This window comes from Delphinus delphis, chromosome 7 (assembly GCF_949987515.2).
Source record: "Delphinus delphis chromosome 7, mDelDel1.2, whole genome shotgun sequence".
Lineage (NCBI taxonomy): Eukaryota > Metazoa > Chordata > Mammalia > Artiodactyla > Delphinidae > Delphinus > Delphinus delphis.
The window spans coordinates 97,465,944-97,486,700 of NC_082689.1; the positions used below are offsets into that span (position 1 = coordinate 97,465,944).

At 42.4% G+C, this 20,757-nt stretch overlaps 1 protein-coding gene across 1 annotated transcript in view; it reads left to right on the forward strand.

Moving 5' to 3' along the window:
* Positions 1-4,494: 4,494 nt before the first annotated feature.
* NCKAP5 (NCK associated protein 5) overlaps positions 4,495-20,757 on the forward strand; it is a 965,176-nt gene continuing 948,913 nt past the window's right edge. Inside the window, exon 1 of the mRNA XM_060016917.1 lies at positions 4,495-4,714. The gene's annotated coding sequence lies outside the window, so the exon portion shown is untranslated. The remainder of the gene's footprint in view (positions 4,715-20,757) is intronic.

Below are 20,757 nucleotides of genomic sequence, written 5' to 3' on the forward strand. Positions count from 1 at the left end.
ATGCTGAAGCGTTCCTGTGTGAAGTGTTCCTTCTAACACCTCTGCTTCCCATTTCTGATCATGTTAACTCTTACAGGGCAGGCTCGCTGGCCACAGGCTGTGTCTTAAGCCCTGGTAGAACCATTACCTCCTTGAACAAAGGAACAGGAGTTACTGAAGGTTCTCAGTGTAAAGGGGAAACAGGCCGTAAACATGATTAAATGCCTGCCCTCCAACATTTTCTCCTTCCTGCACCTGGATCTTGTGCACCTCCAAGGGCATGGAGCGCTTACTCCACAGTGATGCTCTGGGATTAAGCCCTGTGAGTCTGAGTCTCATGGTCTTTGAGGCCTACCACTTATCTCATCTAAGGGCCAAGCAGAGAGGCTGGGTTACAGAGAGCAGCAGCAGTCACACTCATTCAAGATTGAAGTCTGAATGTCACTGCCGTCTGTGTATAGGAATCAGAACTGAGTACTTTAATGATGGCTACACGTTTCTAAATTCCAGTTTGCCCATATTCATATTGGTTTCCCAACTCTCTGTTCAATATTTATAATCCTCAGAGGGATCTAGGCCTCCCTTGGGATGCTGGAAGGTCAGGCAGAGTTGAAATGGTGGCTCGACTGCTTATTATTTGTGTGATCAGAATCACATCACTTAAATAACATCTCTCTCTGGGCCTCAGTTTCCTTGGTTGTAAAAGGGGAGTGGTAGTGATAGTATTAACTCATTGGGATATTTCAAAGGTAAATTAGATGATGTGTTTAAAGCAAATGGCACATATGAATGCTTGATAAATGGCAGTAGTTATACGTGTTTAATAGGATGAGAGGGGGAGATAGAGGGGAAATTAGACACTGGAGGTAGAAACGATCTGAGGACAGCCTTGGTAGGAGCCGTCAGCAGTAAAAACCTCCAAGGGACCTCTTGGCTGTGTTTCACATCTTGCAGATCTAATTACTATCTCTGACTTTAGAGATTTTCCAGTTTAAGACAGAAAACACTTAAACATGAAGAATACGTCTTAAGACTTTAAAAATAATGAACAGGTAAACAGACACACGTATGCCTGTTATACCTGCCCGGCCGTCCTCCCCTGAGGACGGCAGTCTCGTGGGGAGAGGGAAAATTGCCTGAATGAAGCACTAGAAGGCACTGGAAGGGAAGCTGGGCCAAGCATCTCAGCAGGTGGAGGTGATTTTGGCAGCAGCATTAATGATCCCCTGGTACAGGTGGGGAAGAAAACCCCGCCCATCCCCTTACCAAATTGTAAGTCAAGTTAAATGCTTGCCTTTACCTCTCAGCTGGAAAAGTGTGACCCTATCACACCCAAGGGGCTCCAAATGTGCTTTTAAATAGAAGAATCCGGCCTCAGGTTCCTATGATCTGTGGATAAATAGATCATAAAAACAAGTAAGAAATATGGCTGTGCTTTCATTTTTCTTTTTTTGAAATTAATTTATTTTAATTTATTTATTATTTTTGGCTGTGTTGGGTCTTCGTTGCTGCACGCAGGCTTTCTCTAGTTGCGGCGAGCTGGGGCTACTCTTCGTTGTGGTGCGCAGACTTCTCATTGTGGTGGCTTCTTTTGTTGCAGAGCACTGGCGCTAGAGCACGCGGGCTTCAGTAGATGCGGTGCGTGGGCTCAGTAGTTGTGGCGCACAGGCTTAGTTGCTCCGTGGCATGTGGGATCTTCCCGGACCTTGGCTTGAACCCGTGTCCCCTGCATTGGCAGGTGGATTCTTAACCACTGCGCCACCAGGGAAGTCCCTCATTTTTCATGAAATGATTACAGACATATCTTCTCACTAGGAAGTAAGACAAGAGTCCAACATGTTTTCTCTAGAGTAATGGAAATAGTGCTTTGAGAAACCTATCTACCTTGGTGGAAATTTTCAGTCATTTTTTCCTTGGACTTTTTTTCTTTCCCTAAAGAAAAATGTGGTATTGATATCTAGTATATGGCTTATGTTTGTGAGTTTCCACTATGGAGGCCTAGAGGCTCTATGTAGTGAGACAGAGCTGTGTTTGGTGCCATCACTTTAGCCCACTGATTTCAAAGCCCTGAGTACCTCCGTAATAAAGCTCCGAAGACTCTGTGTGGACTAGACTTTCCTAACCTCACCCTGAAGAATTCCTTAATGTTCGGCCAGCCATGACAAGATGCTGGGCAAACCTGTGTCCTTACCAGTTTCCTGACTCTCCCTCCAGAGCTTGCTGGCAACCAGTGAACTGAGCCAAAGCGGTTCTTGCTTGTCTTACATTAAAACTCCATTTGTCAAACAGCAGTTGCACAAGGAAAGGTCAGCACTTTATGTTCTGAGCACTTAACTTTAATCATTTCTTACAGTGGACAGAGTCCAAGAGGTTTTCAAATTAGTCCTTAAATGTAGGGGAAAGAATGTCGGTCGTTCCATCAGGAATAAAAATCTGGTGCCTGGTTCTCCTTCCTTGTTACCCCAGTCCATCTCCACGTACTACTGCATCCTAGTAGAAATGCCACAAATCTGCGTCCAATCAACAGACATTTACTGAGCATTTACTATATGTCAGACATCTGTCGAAGGAGTAGCTAGGTTTCTCCTTGTGATTTATTTTGAAAATTATACACTCTTGTACTTTTATTATTTTTTTAATAACAAAAGTGGAACATGCTCATTGAAAACAATGTCAAACCACACAGAAAAACAAAAAGTGAAAGTTCCCTTATCTAACTCCCCAAGGATAAGCAGTGCTAATAATTCTTCCTATCATTTGCTACACTTTGCTTTATTCATTCAACAAGCTCCTGCCTACTTCTTTCCATGTCAGTATATGCAGTTACCTCAATTTTTTCTAAGATTTTTATACTATACATGTACCATCATTTGTATACCTACCTTTTCTCATATTGATGTATATTTAAGTTGTCTCTACTTTATTGGTTTACAAATAATGCTGCAAAGAACATTCTTGAGCTTATATCCTTAGGCGCTTTCGTGAGCATATCTGCAGGGTCCCTCTGGAAAAGTGGAATTGCTGGGTCTAAGGGTTTGTACTTAAAAAAAATTAAGGTACCTCTAATTTGCTTTCCATAAATACTGTGTTGATTTAAACCCATTAGTGGCATACGAGATAGGCGCTATCTTTAGCTGATTCCTACATCAAAGTGGAATATTTGAAGGCCTTGATACCCCACCAAATCAATAATCTATCACTGCTCTTAGAAAAAAATAATTTTTGGACGTGCCAAAGAGCATCCACTCATGTGGTGACCAGTGAGATGCGAGGTCATTGTTTTCCAAGGGCAGGGAGAGTGCTTATCTAAACATACACCCCATTCCCTGGACTCTGCTAACTGTTCCTGCCTCAGCCCTCAAGGTCCTTCTCCCCCCATTTCTGCTTAAGATTCACTATGGCAGGAGGTTTGTGTATAAACAAATAACACAACACAATGGCTGCCCTCAGAGACCTTTCAAAGTGACTCGAGGAGACAGAAACACAGATGGCTAAAAAACAAGCTAAAAATACAAGTCAGTATATAAAAAGCAGCAAATAAATATAGTCAGCATCATTATAGCAGTTCAGAGGAAGGAAGGAAAGCAGTGGGCTAGGGTGTCCAGACTTCATGGCAGGGATGTGGTGTAGGATTTGTGGATTTCTCAGGTGGCGGGGAGGTGTGCATGGGGAGAAAACTGTAAAAACCATGAGTAAGAACCAGCTCAGAGAAGAAGGGAGATTCCTTGAGAGTGTGGAAAACAGCAGGGAAAGGGCACATTTTTATCTTGCTAGTTGGAAGTGAGCGTGGCTTACAGTACTTGAGATGATTAGAGATACTTGGCAAAGCTTATTTATTGATTGATTTTTTTGGCATGATGGGAGTGGTGTAGGAAGGTCATTAAGAATCTGAAGAAGCCTTTCAGAGCTCTTCTCAGAAAAGAACCCTCCGATTTACACACACACAATTTTGGCTACATTTCAGGGAGCCCCTATCCCAAGTTGAAAAACTTTTTAGTGTACCTAAAAAGCGTTGCAACTCAGGACAAGCCATCTAGAAAAAAAAAGTCAGCCAGGTATATATATATATATATCACATAAAAGTTGTTAGGCGATGTAAGACGTAACTAATAATTCATTTATTCATGAATCGTCAGACTCTGAAGCAGACTGGAAACAGGTGGGTAACAACTTGTTAGGAGCCCGCTGGCTCTTCCATGGCTTCAGTTTAGCCAGCGTCAATCGGTGGAGGCGATTCTCTGCCTTTTTCAGGAGAAACGATCTGTCCTGAGGGAAACCAGGCTCTTGAAAATTTGAATCAATGGGATTATTTACGCTTGCATCACTGGAATCCACTCGGAGATGCCCGGTTTTTGCTGCAGAAAAGATACTTTTCCTCCCCACCCCCTCCTTTCTTTTTGACAGTCAGTTAATAAAGACTCAACAATAAGCAGCTGCCGGTGATGTCATGTGGGACTTTGGCCACGGAGCTTATATTTACAAGCTCCGAGCAACCACGGAGCCGCAGCCCTGGGAGCAGCGGGTCTCCGCAAACTTGCTCTGAATTCGCGGCAGGAACTTTTGCTGCCGCTTCGGCTGTTCAGAGAAACTGCGCGTGTTCTGTGAGCCCGGCCTTTTCATGCTTCACAAATAAACAGAGGATCAACCCGGGAGGAAATGTTTAGCTGGAGAGAGTTGTTGCAGTTCCTGTGTTTGTCTCCAGGACTGTGAGATGTGTTGACTGCAGAGCTGACAAGTAAGACTGTTGGAATTTTAAAAACTCTTGTAACAGTTTTTCGTATTTATACAGCTTGCTTTGCTTTTAAAGTGAGATGGTGATGTGTACGTATTTCTCCGGGCTCTGTCACTGCCACAAGTATGCATTTGTTTCAAGTAGTAATTACAGTGCGCTGAGGTTGAAGGGGTAGGTGCAGAGGACTCAGCACATAGATAAAAAGGTACTGGATTCCTGATCTTAATTTGCCTCTGCAGGGAGGTTGGCAATTTTCTTTTCTTTATTTTTTTAAATAAAAAGCCACCAACCATACAGAAACTATTAGGTTGACCTAGGAATTTTAATAGAAAACTGTAAAGACTAATTTTTAATCAACCAGTGTGCTGGAAGGGAAAACCCACTCTTGATTTTCATCTCTCATCGTTCCTGTGGTTTATAGATTTCTAATATGTGCGTGTCGTTCAATGTCTCCTTCCCTTCTTGCCTACACCCTCCTCCCAAACGCACGCACACTCATAAGCTCATTCATTCTCAGGGAGTTCGAAAGTATAGACAAATGTTTTGGAATGGAAACCGTTTCTATCTGGATTTCTTCCCTTTAAGTACCTGGAGAAATGTTTGCTGTTCTGACTTGTCTTCTGGGAACCTGAACGCAGGTACTGCTGAAAAAGTTCAACTTTGACACTCAGCTCGGTGGGGACGTGAGATCCACAACCTCGCTTTCACTTTCCTCCCAACTCTTTCAAACTCTCCAAATATTCTTCGGGGAGTGGGAAGGGTGGGATCTGTGTGCCGCCAGCCTGAACCCGGGCCCCCTCTCATCACGGTTGCCCTGGGCCACCTGGAAGTTCTGCGTCAGAGCCACGTGGATTTGTCTTTCTGCTGCATGCTTCTCGCTGCTGGGTTTGCACCTGAGTGCCTGCAGTGAATTCAGCCCCTTGTAATTAGTAGCGCAACCTGGCTGATGCCTGCCCTCCAGTCCTGACAGCCCTGCTGCACGGATTGACAAGCGGCTGTTAGTCTGTTACGTCCTGCACGTGAGCCCCGTGACTCCGTACAGGAGACCCAGCTGTTCCTCCATTCAGCGGCTCTGTCAGCAGCCCACAAGAGCAGGGACAGCCTTCCCCGCCTTTCCCTTTTTCTCTGGTCTCAGAGAATTGTAAGAAGCCACTGCCTGAAAACTCCTAAAATATTCGACTGTTTTCCATGGAGTTCTAAGGTGGGCAGCCTCCTTCTGCGTGTTTGTCAACTCCAGATTTTTCCATCAGAGCACACTCTCTTGCATATGATTTTTAAAAAAATTTTATTGAAGTATAGTTGATTTACAGTGTTGTATTAATTTCTGCTGTACAGCAAAGTGACTCAGTTATACATATATATATATTCCTTTCCATTATGGTTTATCACAGGATATTGAATACAGTTCCCTGTGCTATACAGTAGGAACTTGTTTATCCATCCTATATATACTAGTTAGCACTGGATATGTTTTATGTATTAAAGCTCAATGCTTTAGGTGAATTTTTACTTAAAGAAAGGGACGTGCTACTAAAACAGTTTCCAAACCATTATTCAAAGCTTATCTTTTGCAGAAGAAAACCTGAGGCATGAGGAGGGGAAATGATTGGTCCAAAGTCACCCAGCAAGACCGTGGCAGAGCTCCAACTAGAAACTCAGCCTCCCGTGCTTGTCCCGGCATGCATTTCACATTTCAGTTCTTCCAGGTTGTAGAAGAAATAGGACCCACGTGTGGTTCCTAGCCTTCTTGCAGGAGCTGGGCTGTGTGAAGGTGTAGATGAAGGTGGTCTGGTAAAGAGAGAACATTCCTGTTTTGTCTTTGGCTCTGGGTATGTTTCTTAACAACTCTGTTCCTCATTATTTTGGCTAGAGAACCAAAGAGCAGTCTGTGATTATTTGACAGTTGATGACCTAAAGGCAAGCCGGGCATTTCAGGCAGTGGAATAGTACGGAAGGTACTTTGCATCAGGTGCAGGTTGAGAGACCGAAGGTGGTTCCCAGTTCTGACATTTTCTGTTTCTGCTTTACTTCCAAGTCTCAGACTTCTTTTATTGACCACACGTTACTTGTCTTCCCCTTCTTTGGGGCTCCTCTTGCCTGTGGAAACGTTACTTTCTCATGGATTCTTACCCCTCACCCTCATTATCTCACTGCAGCCTGGACCTCCAGTGCTAACATTCAACTAGATTCCACTAACACCCTTCATTCCTCTTTCTCCCTGGAGCCTTCCTTGCCCCTGACACCCCTGCCTATGGGATGCCTCTGTGGATTCTTCAAGTTGAAGTGATGATTTTCTTCTTTGGAGCCTCATGGTATCCTGTGCTGATTTTTGCTGTGGGATCTGAAGCTCTATGCTACCTAGTTAAGAACCTCTTTCCATCAAAAGCCAGGGCTATATTTCAATACTTCCTATATCCACGGCACCTAGTACAGAGTATAGTAGTATGGTAGTTCAACGTGTAATAGCAAGTAAGTAAAGGAGTGAATTGCTTAAGTATCCCCTTTCCTGCATCAAACACCCATGCCTCTGCACGTGGCTGGCAAAAACATCATGTAAATGTGCTGAGTGGCTTGAAATTCTTCTTCACTCTGGTTGAAAGCTCTCAGCGCCAGACTCCCCGGTATGCAAACAAGGGCTATTCCTGATGTGACGCCGCCAACCTCCCATGCCTCATTTCTCGCCACTCCCTCGCATGTACTATGTGTCTGCCCTGGAGGTTCCTAGCATGACAGTCCATCTATATCTTCCATCAAGGCTTGAGGGGCAGCATGGTGGAGCGATTGAGGACTTGGGTTCTGGAACCAGACTGCCCAGGCTCAAGTCCTGCTTTCATCCCTGGCCGGCTTTATGATCTTGGTTAATTCACTTGACTTTTCTGTTTCAGCTTTTCATCTTTAAAATGTGGCTAGTAAGAGTGCCTACCTTGTGGGAGTATGGGGAGAATTAAATACATTAATATAGCTAAAACCCTTAGCTAAACACTTAGCTATACATCAATATAGCTAAAACAGGCAGAGATTTAAGTACTGATGAGTATTAGCTGTTATCATCGCTATCGCCTTACCAGTGCCCATGTCCTACCCCAGACCTAATGAATGGGCATTTCCGAGGTGTGATTCAGACACAGGAATAGTTAAAAAGTTCCTCAGATGATTCGGGTGGGAATTCCTGTCTTAGCTACTAGGAGCTGCTTTCTGTTACCTAAACATGCTGGGTTTGTATGTTCTTTAGCACCTCAATATCTTTACACTCTTGCCTGTGGCACCTCCCTATCCATCCAATTTATCCCCCAGACCCTTTTGCCAAATTTGTAATCTCATGCCTAGCTAGGCACCTGGCACAGAGTGAATTCCCAACAAACAAATGATGGAAAAAAAAAATGTATGAATGTGTGCTTGATGGGTACTCTAAGAGAAGGTTTAAATTGTCTTCCCCATAATCACTACTGAGTGATGCCTGTATACCAGGCACATTTCTAAACACCTCACAGGTGCTGTCTCATGACCATTATACTCATTTTCCAGGCAAGGATACTGAGGTTCAGAAAGGTGAGGTAATGTGCAAAGGTCACATGGACAGTAAAAGAGGCAGAGGCAGGATTTGAACCCTGAGCCCATACTCTTAACCTTTCATTGTACGGCTCTCTGGACACGTGGAAGGCAGTCTTTCTCATGAGCTTTTCTTATGGTGGAACTTTGATTTTTCTTGTCTTCCCCTGGACTGATGGTACTGGAGAGCAGCAAATCAGATAAACACTTCAAGGTACCAGCCGACTGAAGTGGTGGTTCACATTTTCTAGTCTTGCAGAAGGGTCAAAGCCCATGCCCAGCCCTTTGGTAGTTTTGTTTTTCTCTGAGTCTCGGACAAGAATCCCCTTGCAGGTTGGGCCGAGTTTATGGCTCAACATCAAAATTATTTGCACTCTCGGTGTATGCGTGGGTAGGCTGAGTTCAGTTTGGTCAAGAGTATAATTCAGGGGATTTAGATTAAAAAAAAAAATTGGAAGTAATGGTGGCCATTTGGTTGGTTTCTGGAAAAGTTTACCAAGGGAAGTGGTAGTATTTTGTGATAGTGGGTTTAAACAGCCAGAATGGTTGACGTTGAACACTGGCAAGTCATAGAACCAGTTAAACACAAGATACCTTATAGCCTTATTTTTCTCGACTTCTCTAATTCTACAAAGTTTAATGCCTTTGGAATTTTAGATTCCCAATTGTGCTTTCTTTATAGATGAAATAATAAATCTCTTGGATACATAGAACATTACCCACAACATTTACTGTGCCCACACTACATACTTGTCTAATGAAGTGTGTCGTGTCCTTTTGGAAGCCTCAATTACACAAGGTACTTCCCAGTAGTTACATAAATTAATGTGGTATTTTCAGGGCAAGAAACCAGATCTCTCCTCTTAGAAATAAACTTTCTGGATTAGTGATTCCTTTGAGTAGAATTTGGATGCTCTATAAGAACCCGATGGGCTGAGTTCAAGAAGAAAGTCCCAAACCCAAACCCACTGGAGCATAAGCTTGGATAATGATATGGCATATACATATTATGATGTTGAAAGACGAGCTGTTAGTTCTGAAACGTGGGAACAAGTGTGACTGTCAAGATGTGTGTCTGACAAACTGTTCCATGAAGGAACCTTGCTTCATTTGACAAATTGAATCTGGAAACATAGAACACTGATCCAGGCCAATCCAAAAGATACGTCCTAAGTGGATCCCATTGCCAGTGCGGGTCTGTTTTTAGAAACAAACAAATCAAAGTAATACATGCTCATAATTTAGAAAACCAAATAGCACTAAAATGTCTCTATAAATAAAAACTATATATCATATATTTACATATGTCACTTGACATATTAATTGGTAGTTCTAAAATGCTTACACATATATAAACAGTGCATGTATATATGAAGATATACATATCTGACAGTCTTTTAGCTGCTTTTTCTGTACTATTTTTAAATAATGTTTTTTATATCTAGTTATAATGTCAAAGTATTTACCTTGTATTATTATAGATTACAATATATATTTCTTACACCTCCTACACTCTTCCTGTTCTCCAATGGAATTATATCACAATTTTGATTAAATGTCTATTCAGTGCTTATTTTTATCATGATTGTAAATAACATTCACTGTTGAGTCAAATAATTTATTCTTGTATTTCCTTTCTCTTAAAAATATTTTTCCTGGGCTTCCCTGGTGGCGCAGTGGTTGAGAGTCCGCCTGCCGATGCAGGGGACCACGGGTTTGTGCCCTGGTCTGGGAAGATCCCACGTGACACCGAGCGGCTGGGCCCGTGAGCCATGGCCGCTGAGCCTGCGCGTCCGGAGCCTGTGCTCCGCAACGGGAGAGGCCACAACAGTGAGAGGCCCGTGTACTGCCAAAAAAAAAAAAATATATATATATATATATATATTTTTTTTTTTTCCCCCTAAAGTTATTAATTGCCTCATTTCGAACACTGACTTGGTTTTCTAGGAATCTATAGTTAAATTTTCCAACAGCCATTTGACAAATGTGTCAAAGATAACTTACTTTTCAAACATTCTTCTTATATGGATAAATTCTTAAGTCACAGTATACTGTTTTTTGTGTTTTTGTTTGGTCGGTTGTCATGTAGGAGAAGTTAATTATTAATTGTGAGATATCAGAAGCAATTTAAAAGCCCTGTCTTCAACATTTCTTTTATTCTAATTATAGTCAATTACTCATCTGTAGGTAAATGGACAGAAACGATCTGTTTTTATTGTAGTTTGTAAATAACATTCATAGTTTAGTGTTATGGTTCCATGAATACTCCATAGATTTTAGTGTAAGAAATAGTCTTTGTTTCTGAGTACCTTTAACATCTAGAATAGCTTCATTAGAGGAGAGCAAATGATGCTTCATGTAATGTTATTTTATGAATAGGTAAATGAATGGCCCACTTGAAATGACACTTGAAGAGAATTTCTTCCCTTTCTCATTTTCTTCTCATTTTTTCAGCCCAGATTTGCATGATCAGGAATGTGAGATACTTTATTATTGGGAGTAGTTAAAAGAGTTTACTAGAAAATAATTTGAAAGAGATTGTGTTTTTGGAGATTGCCAGTAGAGGGCCTTATTAAACTGAATAAAATTTCACATACAGACCAATGGCAATAGGTACCTTGTGAAAGAAGCCATTGTTTTTAGGATACCTGATTAATAGCAGTAAAACTACCAAAGTAATCTTTTTAAAGTGCATTGTATTCTTTTAAATCTGGAGAAATTAGAAGTCTTAACTTTTTATTTTCATTGTTAGGGAAAATTGGAGAATTCAGCCCATCCAGCAAACCAGGACTTCGGATGCCAAGTCATAAAATCTGTACATGACCTTTCTTTTGGAGTTGGAGCCCTGGACTCTGAGCCTTTTGGGGAAATTAATATTGGCTGTTGAATATGGAGGAAAAACATGATAGTTCCCCTATCCTAGGGACAGTTTATACTTGTTTCCTACATTTGAGTGAGCCCCACTCTCAACGAAATGGGTTTTCTATTCCCTGCACCTGGACCAGAATCTCACTCTGTGGTATACCCTCGATTCAGACACAGGAAACGAGAATCTAGAGGAATCGTGAGAGCTGGAGAGCATTATTAAGTGCTCCGTCATGCTATGTTGCCGTGAAGGAAAGAGTTGTGGGGACTTGAGCTGACTTTTCTAGAGTCATTTGGTGGGTTAGCACAGAGCTCTTCTCTTCCTACTCACTGACCTGTTTTCAGCTTCTCCTACTCACCAAAATCTCTCCTTAGGAAGGCTCCCCCTCCCCCTGCAACCTCACTGGGACAATTCCTGCTCAGCCCGAATGTTCCTTCCTCAGGAGAGCTTTCCTTACTTGTTATAGACTCGGATAGCTTCAGGTACTTGCTTTGCATAGCACGTATCACTAGTGTAATTAAATATATGGTCAATTATTGGATTCAGAACGTCTCCCTGTCTAGGCTTTAGTTGCATAGGGGCAGTATCTGTGTCTATCTTGTTTAATATTGTAGCCTGAGCACCTAGAACAGTGGCTGGTCAATGGTAGGTGAACAACAAATATTTGGTGAATGGACAGATATAAGCAAATGTTCAGACTTTAGTGCCTTCTCCTCTCCATTCTTACACTTCTGAAAACATTCCTTTTTACAACTCAACTGATGACATTCAAATCTCATGGCATTCGACATTCCTGTGGACACAGGGAACAAAGGCAAGACATTTCGTTTTACCGAACTTTTAATGATTGAGGGGGTGCCTGTTTAGTTCCAGTCGTGTAGGTATCAATACTCATGGCATTTGTCAGTGGGGGCTCTATAGGTGTGAGGGTGTGAGAGTAAATGAAGAAGAGGATGGACAGGATTTATTTTCTTCCCTCGTTGATGAGGGCAAGGGAATGGGAAGAGGAAGATGTCTTGCATTGAGTAATGTGCCCCTTTATGTTTCCCAGCTTGAGCTGGTAATTTTCTGGATACCCTTTCCCTGAGAGACTGCATTATACACCAGAAAGACCAGGATTTCTTTTTTTTTTTGCGGTATGTGGGCCTCTCACTGCTGTGGCCTCTCCCATTGTGGAGCACAGGCTCCGGACGCTCAGGCTCAGCGGCCACGGCTCACAGGCCCAGCCGCTCTGCGGCGTGTGGGATCTTCCCAGACCGGGGCACGAACCCGTGTCCCCTGCATCGGCAGACGGACTCTCAACCACTGCGCCACCAGGGAAGCCAAGACCAGGATTTTTGGAGTCAGTTAATACAGATAGAGTAACAGAAAGCAAATAGCCACAGCTTGTGCACATGTGACATTTACCCCTTAGATAGATCTCGGTTCCAGCCTCTGTTCCGATCTCCATCAACTTTGGGAGAGTTATTTAATTTCCTTGAGCTTGGTTTCCTCATCCATAAAATGTAGTAATATCAACAATGATTTCACCTGATATATATTAAGTGCTTGCAATGTGTCTGGCCCTGTCATGCTTTCCATTTATATTGTCTCATTTAATCCTCAAAATAGCCCTCTGAGATAAATATTCCTATCAATTCTATTTCATAGATGACAAAACCAAGGTACCGAGAGGTTAATTTGTTCCAAATTGCATAGTAAGACTTTGACCCAGATAGTTAGATTATATTACCTCCTTATCATTGTGAGGATTAAATGAGATAAAGTACGAAGAGTGCCTGCACAAAATTAGACTTGCAGTACGTGGTGACTGTTACTGTCACTATTGGCTCCGCATCGTTGAAGACATTATGGGTCCTTGTACGCAGGTGATTGCTGAAGGGAAATGAGAGGGCTAATGTCAGCCCCATGTGTCTGGTCATAGGGACTTGTGGTTTAATCCCGATGTCAAATGTCAAGAACCCCACTTACTCGGCATTTTGGCATGTACAAGTATTTGTAGCCCAAGACAGCTAGCAAGGAGGCTGCCCACCCCTACCCCTCCTGGACCGTGAATACATTTATTATGTTCTCCCCTTAGGGACATATTTTTCATTGCTCAATACCTTGTGTCTGTTTATGTGATCCCCCCGGCTTTATCATCTCTGCATTTTGTTTGGCAAAACTGCCAAATCCCGTGGTCTTTTGCATGCATAGAACTGCTTATTTGAAGTACAGTGGAACCAGGTTATGAAGTTGGGTGGGTATAAAGTGTGTTCAGCTCCTTTTGGTGGGGTCTTGATTTGATGCCTTTTTCCTGCACCCCTGGACCACCTTCCCTAGCTCCTCCCACACCCTTCCTCTTCTCCATCTCTCTCTCTCTTTACCCCACCTTATTTCTGTCCTTGTCTCTCTCAGTCGTCTCTCTTCTCATCTGTCCCTCTCTTTGCTCATCCTCTTTTTTTGGTTCTTTTCCTCCTTTATCTTAATTTACCTCTACTCTGCTTCCTACTCCTCAGAAAGCCTAGTGGAGAAGTGGTGGTGGTCAGTGCTTCTCACTGACGATGGACCAGGCACTGGAGAAGGGAATCATTTCAGTTCTCTACCTCTCCATAAACTTCAGATACCCTAGGGCCCCATTCTAATGCTGATCCCGTTAAACAAAGGACACATCCAGATTTCAAGCCAAAGTAAGGGAGAGACCAAAAGAGCAAGCAGAATGGTGGAGTGGAGTGAAATCCGGATGGAGAGCTGAACAGCCCTGCTTGTAAAATTCTTCCACGAGCCAGCTGTATGACATGGGATCAAGTGGTCCCATCTGCAGAGTGAAAGGTGGGGATCAGATAGTCACAAGGCCGTTGCTGGCCCCGTGATCCTGTTTTTCCTTAGCACACACTGACTTCGGTCTGACTCACAACACAGACTTAGTGCTGTCATGCACAGCACTAAGGAGAAAAGCCCCTCCCCCAGGACAGTGGGTGCAGGTCTGGGCTGTGAGCACGAGGACGCTTGCAGCGTCTGAGATCTCCAGAAGTCCTGTTTTCCCAAAGTGCTGAAGTGACCCATCCCTGCACAGTGCCGTGTGTCTTCACAACCGATGTTGAAGGATCACCCTTGAAAGGGTGTTTCTCCAAAGCATTTAATTATAACCTCCACAGAAGATTAACAGATGTTGTAATTGTCTTTACTCTTTGATTAAATAGTTTCTGCATGAGTAGCTTTCTTAGATTTTCCTTCTCTGTTTTGTATGGTCTTTACAAACTGACATGTGTCTGCAGTTTTCTACAGATAGCTCCTCAATGGGCTTGGTAAGAATCTTTGCAGATTCATAATTTCATTCTATCTCTTTTATCTGTCTATCTATCACCTATCATCTCTCTCTCTCTTTCCCCTCTCTCTGTTATCCATCTCTCTCTCTCTCTCTCCCTCTCTCTCTCTCTCTCTCTCTCTCTCTCTCATCCATCTCCCTATCTATCTATCTACCTACCTACTTATCTACCTATCACACCTGGGCTGGGACAAGCTGTGCTTCTATAGACTGAACCATTGGTTATACAGGCAGACGGGTGATGGGAATATGAACGTGGTTAGGAGACTGGCCTCTCTCTTTACCATTTGTCCAGGGAAGTGACTGATGCCCATAAATATTCCCTTGGAAAAAATTGTGCAAAGTGGGAAAAGAAAATTCTGCAAACCTCGTGCGGCAACCAAGCATGCCAGGTGCCAAGCGTGCAAATGAGTTTGCAAGCAGAGAGAAAAACCAACATTCATGATGTGAATGTCTGCAGATTTCCTTGGCAGTATTTGCTCTGGGAAGATAAAAGTTATCAGCCAGAAGCCTTATCTACATCAAAGGCATTATTTTCATTCCATTATTGAGAACCCAGGATTCTTTCTTTGCATCAGAGATGTGGCCTGTGTTCTAGGGCTCATTTATCTCACCTTCTACTTAGCCCATCAGGAGGGAGGGTGCCACTAACTTTACATGAATAAGAATGCTTCTTTCTCAGTGTCCAAAGTAGTATGTTTTTTCCCTGAGAGGAAAAAACTATAATGAAGGGGTTCAGACATGAAGTCAGTTTACGGTTGATGAAGACAAGAGGAATGGAAGTAAATACTGAATCAGTATTTTAGAGGGGTCTGCCTAATGATTGTCTCCACCTCACCATATGGAAACATCTGAAAAGGGCTCATAAATCAGGGCAAAGGTCAATTCTTAGATCAACTTGAGGGAAGAGAAACATCATTGGCTTCACTGGATGAAGTAGTATTAAGCCTTTCATTGGGGGCAAAAAGGAAGAAAATACTTAGATTGTTTAATCAAATAGACTCCATGTAAATTTGATCTGTTTTATCTGTACTTGCTAAGGAAGAGGAGGGAAAAGTGTATTTTCTGAGCACACGATGGATTCTGAATATATGTGCTACTAGAAAATCAAAAGGGAAATACACTTGTGTTTATGGGGTTCACAACATATTGGAGAAAAGGAGTTAATCTCACAGGGGACATTCAAAGAATACTATAAACCAATCAATATGATTGAATTCCAAATGAATGATCAGAGCTTTGCCAGACTAAACGGTTTTATAAATTGACTGGGATCTTGACCCTTCTACAACCCATATCTATAAGAAATGGCTAAAGAAATTTGATTTATTCAGGTGATTTGGAGGAGAAAGAGGAGTTTAAAACTTTTTTTGAGGTATAATATACATGCAGATAAGTGCACATAAGTATACAGCTTGACACATTTTTACAAAGTGAATACACCTGTACTACCAGCTTTCAGACCAAGGAACATCACCAGCGCCCTCCTTAAGTTCCCTTTTAGTCACACCTCTCAGGGAATCATCATGAGAACTTGCAGTAGCATAGATTAATTTTGCCTGTTTTTTGTACTTTATATAAATGGAATCACCAGTATGTATAATTTTCTTTCATTCAAATTGTATTTGTGTGATTCATCCATATTGCTGTGGTTACTGGTAGAGTTTTCATGCTCATTGCTGTATAGTATTCCATTGTGTGGCTGTATCATAATATAGTCTCTCTACTGTTGGTGGTGTATTTGGATAGCTTTCAGTTTGGGACCATGACAAATAGTGCTGCTATGAATATTCTAGTGCACACATATCCCTTGGTGAACAAACACACACACATCTGAGTGTGTATGTGTGTGAGATTGCTGCACACAGGGAATCTACTAGATACTGCTGAATACTTTTCCAAGGTGGTTGCCCAAATTTTTATTTCCACTAACAATATGTGAGGGTAAAGGTGGTGTTTGAATTTACTCAAGAGAATACTACTTCACTTCCACTGCTACTTAGGGTAGAAGTTAAAGAGAAACAGTTGTGGCCTAATGTTAGGCAGAACTTTTGACCATCTGGAAATTCACAGACTGAAACTGGGGCCATACGAAATAGTTCCTTGCCTCCTGAGGTGCTCAGACAGTGATGGGATGGTCTTTATTGAGAAGGAAGGTGAGCTGAAGGATTCCAAGGCCTCTTCCATCTATGGACTTTGTAGATCTAAATTAATAAGCTCTATGGAAACAAAGATGCAAGAAGTTAAAAGCAGCCATTGCCATGGACCAGGTGGTCAGATGGTAGGAGACCAGATGTGAGTAAACAGGAGTGATTACACAGTCAATGCTGACTGTGAATGAGGGCAGAGGCCATTCAAGGAAGGGAGACAGGTACATGGACCTGAGCACGAAGTGGTAGAATTGAGGGGGTCATAAAAAGAGATCATATATTAGTAGATAGAAGGAAGAAGAGTAGTTTTCATGCAGCTAGACGTGTATTTTAGAGTGTGAATGGAACACAGGTTGACGCAGTTCACTCTGCTGATTGCATAGAACCAATCATGAGAAATATAAAGCAAAGCAGAGGCATTTGATCAGCTCAGTCTGAGATCAAAGGATACCTGAAAGATGCCCTGGAGGAAAGCTGTCCCACAGGGTCTGTGGCGAGGTCACAGACCCCAGGGCACAAGACAAAGCCACATTTCTGCAAGACTCATTGGAGACTATGTAGGGCTCGAACTTCTGCTCCAGTCTCTTCCACACATTGGATCCCTCTGATTTCTAACTTCTGATTGTTTGTACTTCAATATCCTCACTTCCCCTGGAAAACTCATGGTGCCTTTCTATGGTTAATCTCTGTTATGGGTTCCCCAATCACCAACCCGTGTTAGCTGGTATTGAGCAAACACCTCATTGAACCCTGTTCCCATCACTACCAATTCCCCACGGAATGGGGGCAAGTTGTTGGGGAGGGGCAAATGCATCCCCTGCTTGACAGAGTTATTTTGGATCAGATTCCATCTAACTCTATCTTATTTCTTTCACCTTACTTTGATGCTTGTCATTTCATGATTCCTATGTACAGATATGAGAAATATCTTCTATAAGTTGGTACTAGGACCTGATCAGAGAGTACTAAGAAGTCTGATCATGTCTCCTTTTCACTTCAACTGCCAGGAAGCTCAGAACCAGAATTACGTGTTTAAATACAAGTGCTCTGTTGACTCATATCCTGCATATTTGCAGTTTTCCATTCTCTCATCTTTGTACTTTGTGGTAGACAGAATCCTAAGATGGACCCCGAGAGATCAGCCCTTTCTTATACATGCACGTGGTGTATAATTCCCTCTCGCTGGAGTGTGGGCAGAGCCTGAGATTATGATTAGGTTACATTGTATGGTAAAGGTGGGGAGACTAATCAGTTTACTTTGAGTTAATAAAAAAGGAGATTTTCTTGGATGGGCCTGACCTAATCAGACACGTCCCTTAAAGTCTAGAGACCAGAGATTTGAAGCCTCAGAGATTCTCCTGCTGACCTCGAAAAAGCAAGTCACCATGAGTTGTAGAGATGCAAGGAAATGAATTCTGCTCACAGCCACACGAACTCAGGAGACTCCAAGCCTCAGGTGAGACCTCAGGCGAGACCTCAAACCTGCTCACCTCGTGAGACCAGACCAGAGGCCCCAGATAAGCTGTTCTCAGATTCCTGAGCCATGGAAGCTGTGAGATAATAAATGTGTATTATTTTTAAGCCACTCAGTTTGTTACACAGCAATAATTAATGTACATATTTTCACTCTAAGTTTTTTTATTTGTTGTGTATGTAGCCTCTTTAATTCCTTTGTGACTTGATTTAAATTGAATGGATTAAGGAATAAATTAAATAGTGTCCTAGGGCCCCCTCACACTTACTCCAGGGTGATAGGGATGGTGCCGTCCCCTCCATGGCGTCAGGCTCCCTCCTACCTCTGTGATTTGGCTCATGCCTTTACCTCTGCTTGGAAGGTCTTCTTAGAATCTCCACTTCTTTAAACTCCATTCAAACTTATAGGCTGAGCTTGAGTTCTACATCCTCCATAATTCTTGCAATCTGATTTTTGGAGGATTTTTTTTCTTTTTCTTTTCAATATTTATTTATTTGGCTGTGCTGGGTGTTAGCTGCAGCTCACGGGCTCCTTCGTTGTGGCTCGTGGGCTCCTTAGTTGTGCCTCTCCAGCTCCTTAGTTGCAGCAGGTGGGTTCCTTAGTTGCGGCTTGCCAGCTCCTTAGTTGTGGCATGTGAACTCTTAGTTGTGGCGTGCATGGGGGATCTAGTTCCCTGACCAGGGATCGAGCCCAGACACTATGCATTGGGAGTGTGGGGTCTTAACCACTGGACCACCAGGGAAGTCCTGAGGAATTTTTTTTTCTTTTCTGTTTCTAAATCCCTACAGCTGGGGTTCCCAGTCTGAGGGCTGATAGCATCATAATTACTTCAGGGAGGTTTTAAAAATGCAGATTCCCAGCATTCTCTCCCTCTTTGCCTTCCCTAGGGATTCTGGTTCATTACTGAATTTTCGAAAATCTTCCCAGGTGTTATCATTGGGCAGTGAGGTTTGGCAATGGTTGCCCTGTCAACGTCGGCTCTGTATATAGTATCTTGTGTGACTTACTGCCTGTGCTTGAGGCTCTCAAAACTTTAAGCCACATATATAGATCCCCTCTAGCCTGGACAGTATGTTATATATTTCTTTAATCTTAACCTTGGTTTTATTATTTTTCTACTTGTATCTTCCCTTTGGCTTTCCTTCCTCAATTATTTGTTTTTTCATTTTCATTTTGTGTATATTTTTGTAAGTAATCACAAATCCTTGCGGGGGAATGAGATTGGGAATAAAGAAAGAAACAGAACACCAGTGTCCTCTTCCCTAATACTTTAATGTATGTGAATCTCGTTTCCCTGGCAACAGGAAAACTTTCTAAACCACGGATTCTGGCCCACATCGTACCTGGCACAATTTGACCGTATAGGAACAGTGTTCAGAAAACTAAAGACTGATGGTTGGACCGATAAGAAAAGGTTCTTGCTTTGTACAAAGAACATTCCTTCCTCTCTTTTCTGCCCCGACCTTGTCTCCTTCCTCACCCCCTTCTCCTATCTTTTGAAGCACTGAACAAAGAATTTCTCTTTTTCCTGGACTCAAGCATTCGAGGCTGGCATAATGCACAGATAAGGCTTCAGAATTAATAGGAGGACTCTTTGTCTCTTTCAGGGGGTTTCATCTGCCTGAAATGGCTTTACACTGAGGTGTATTATTTTTTGAGCTTCCTGGTTCTGTGAACAGGCACATTTTAGACACAGGGCTGGAAGTGTGAGTGGGAAGGGGGTGGGATTAATCATCGGACACTGCCCTTTCCCCTTCTAAAGCCCCATTGAATGTGCTACATTCAAGACGGCAACCATGCCCTTATGCCAAAGCACACATCTGTGATATCACTGGAAATGGTATCGTACAAGCTGTACTTGGTGAGTGGAACATAATTGCGTGGGGAGGCAGGTTTATCATACAGAGCTGAGGAGTGCTGGAGGGAAGTTCTACAGAGATAGTCATTGTGGAAAAACTGATAAATTGTACCCCTCTGAGCACTCCTTTGAAGCCTCTTCTACTGTTTTGAAAATGTATAATCTCTTGGCAGTGATGAGTCCCCTGTGTCTCTCTACTTGTCCTTTCTGCAAATCTCTTTTCACTTAGATTCTCCTCAGTGGGCAACTTTCTTTTTCTTTTTTTTTTTTTTTTTTGCCATTGGCTTTCTCTTGAATGTATTTGCATCAGAACATCTGACCTGGCCAGGTGAGCGTGGTAAAATGTGCGGTGTGTGTGTGTACGCGTGTGCATATATGCATATGAGCACATGCATTTGAGTTTCGGGGTTTCTGTTTTTGCCATTTGCATTAGACAAAAACAGAATGTTATTTCATACGTTTCATCCATTCCATATTTCATTAGCTTAATTTCCAAATTAAGCTCATTGAACTTAGAAGAAACTATATCAAAAATTCAAATAACTCCAGGACGTTTTAACTAGTGGCATTCATCTTCTTTTCTACTAAAATCAAAAGTACTTTCTTCTTGATGGAGATGTTTCTGTGCAATTTTCTCCAATATCGTTGGGGTTATGCTTAAGCCATTATAAATCTTTTCAAAGATAAATGTTTGGACCATTGAATTCTGCCTCTCACTTCCTACCCCTATCACCCTATGTTCTTGTAAGGATACAGAATTCTCACATATGACTCAAAATGTTTCAGTTTTGTTTCTTAGATGCTTACTTAATGAGAGCTCATGGAAGCATTACACAGTGCAG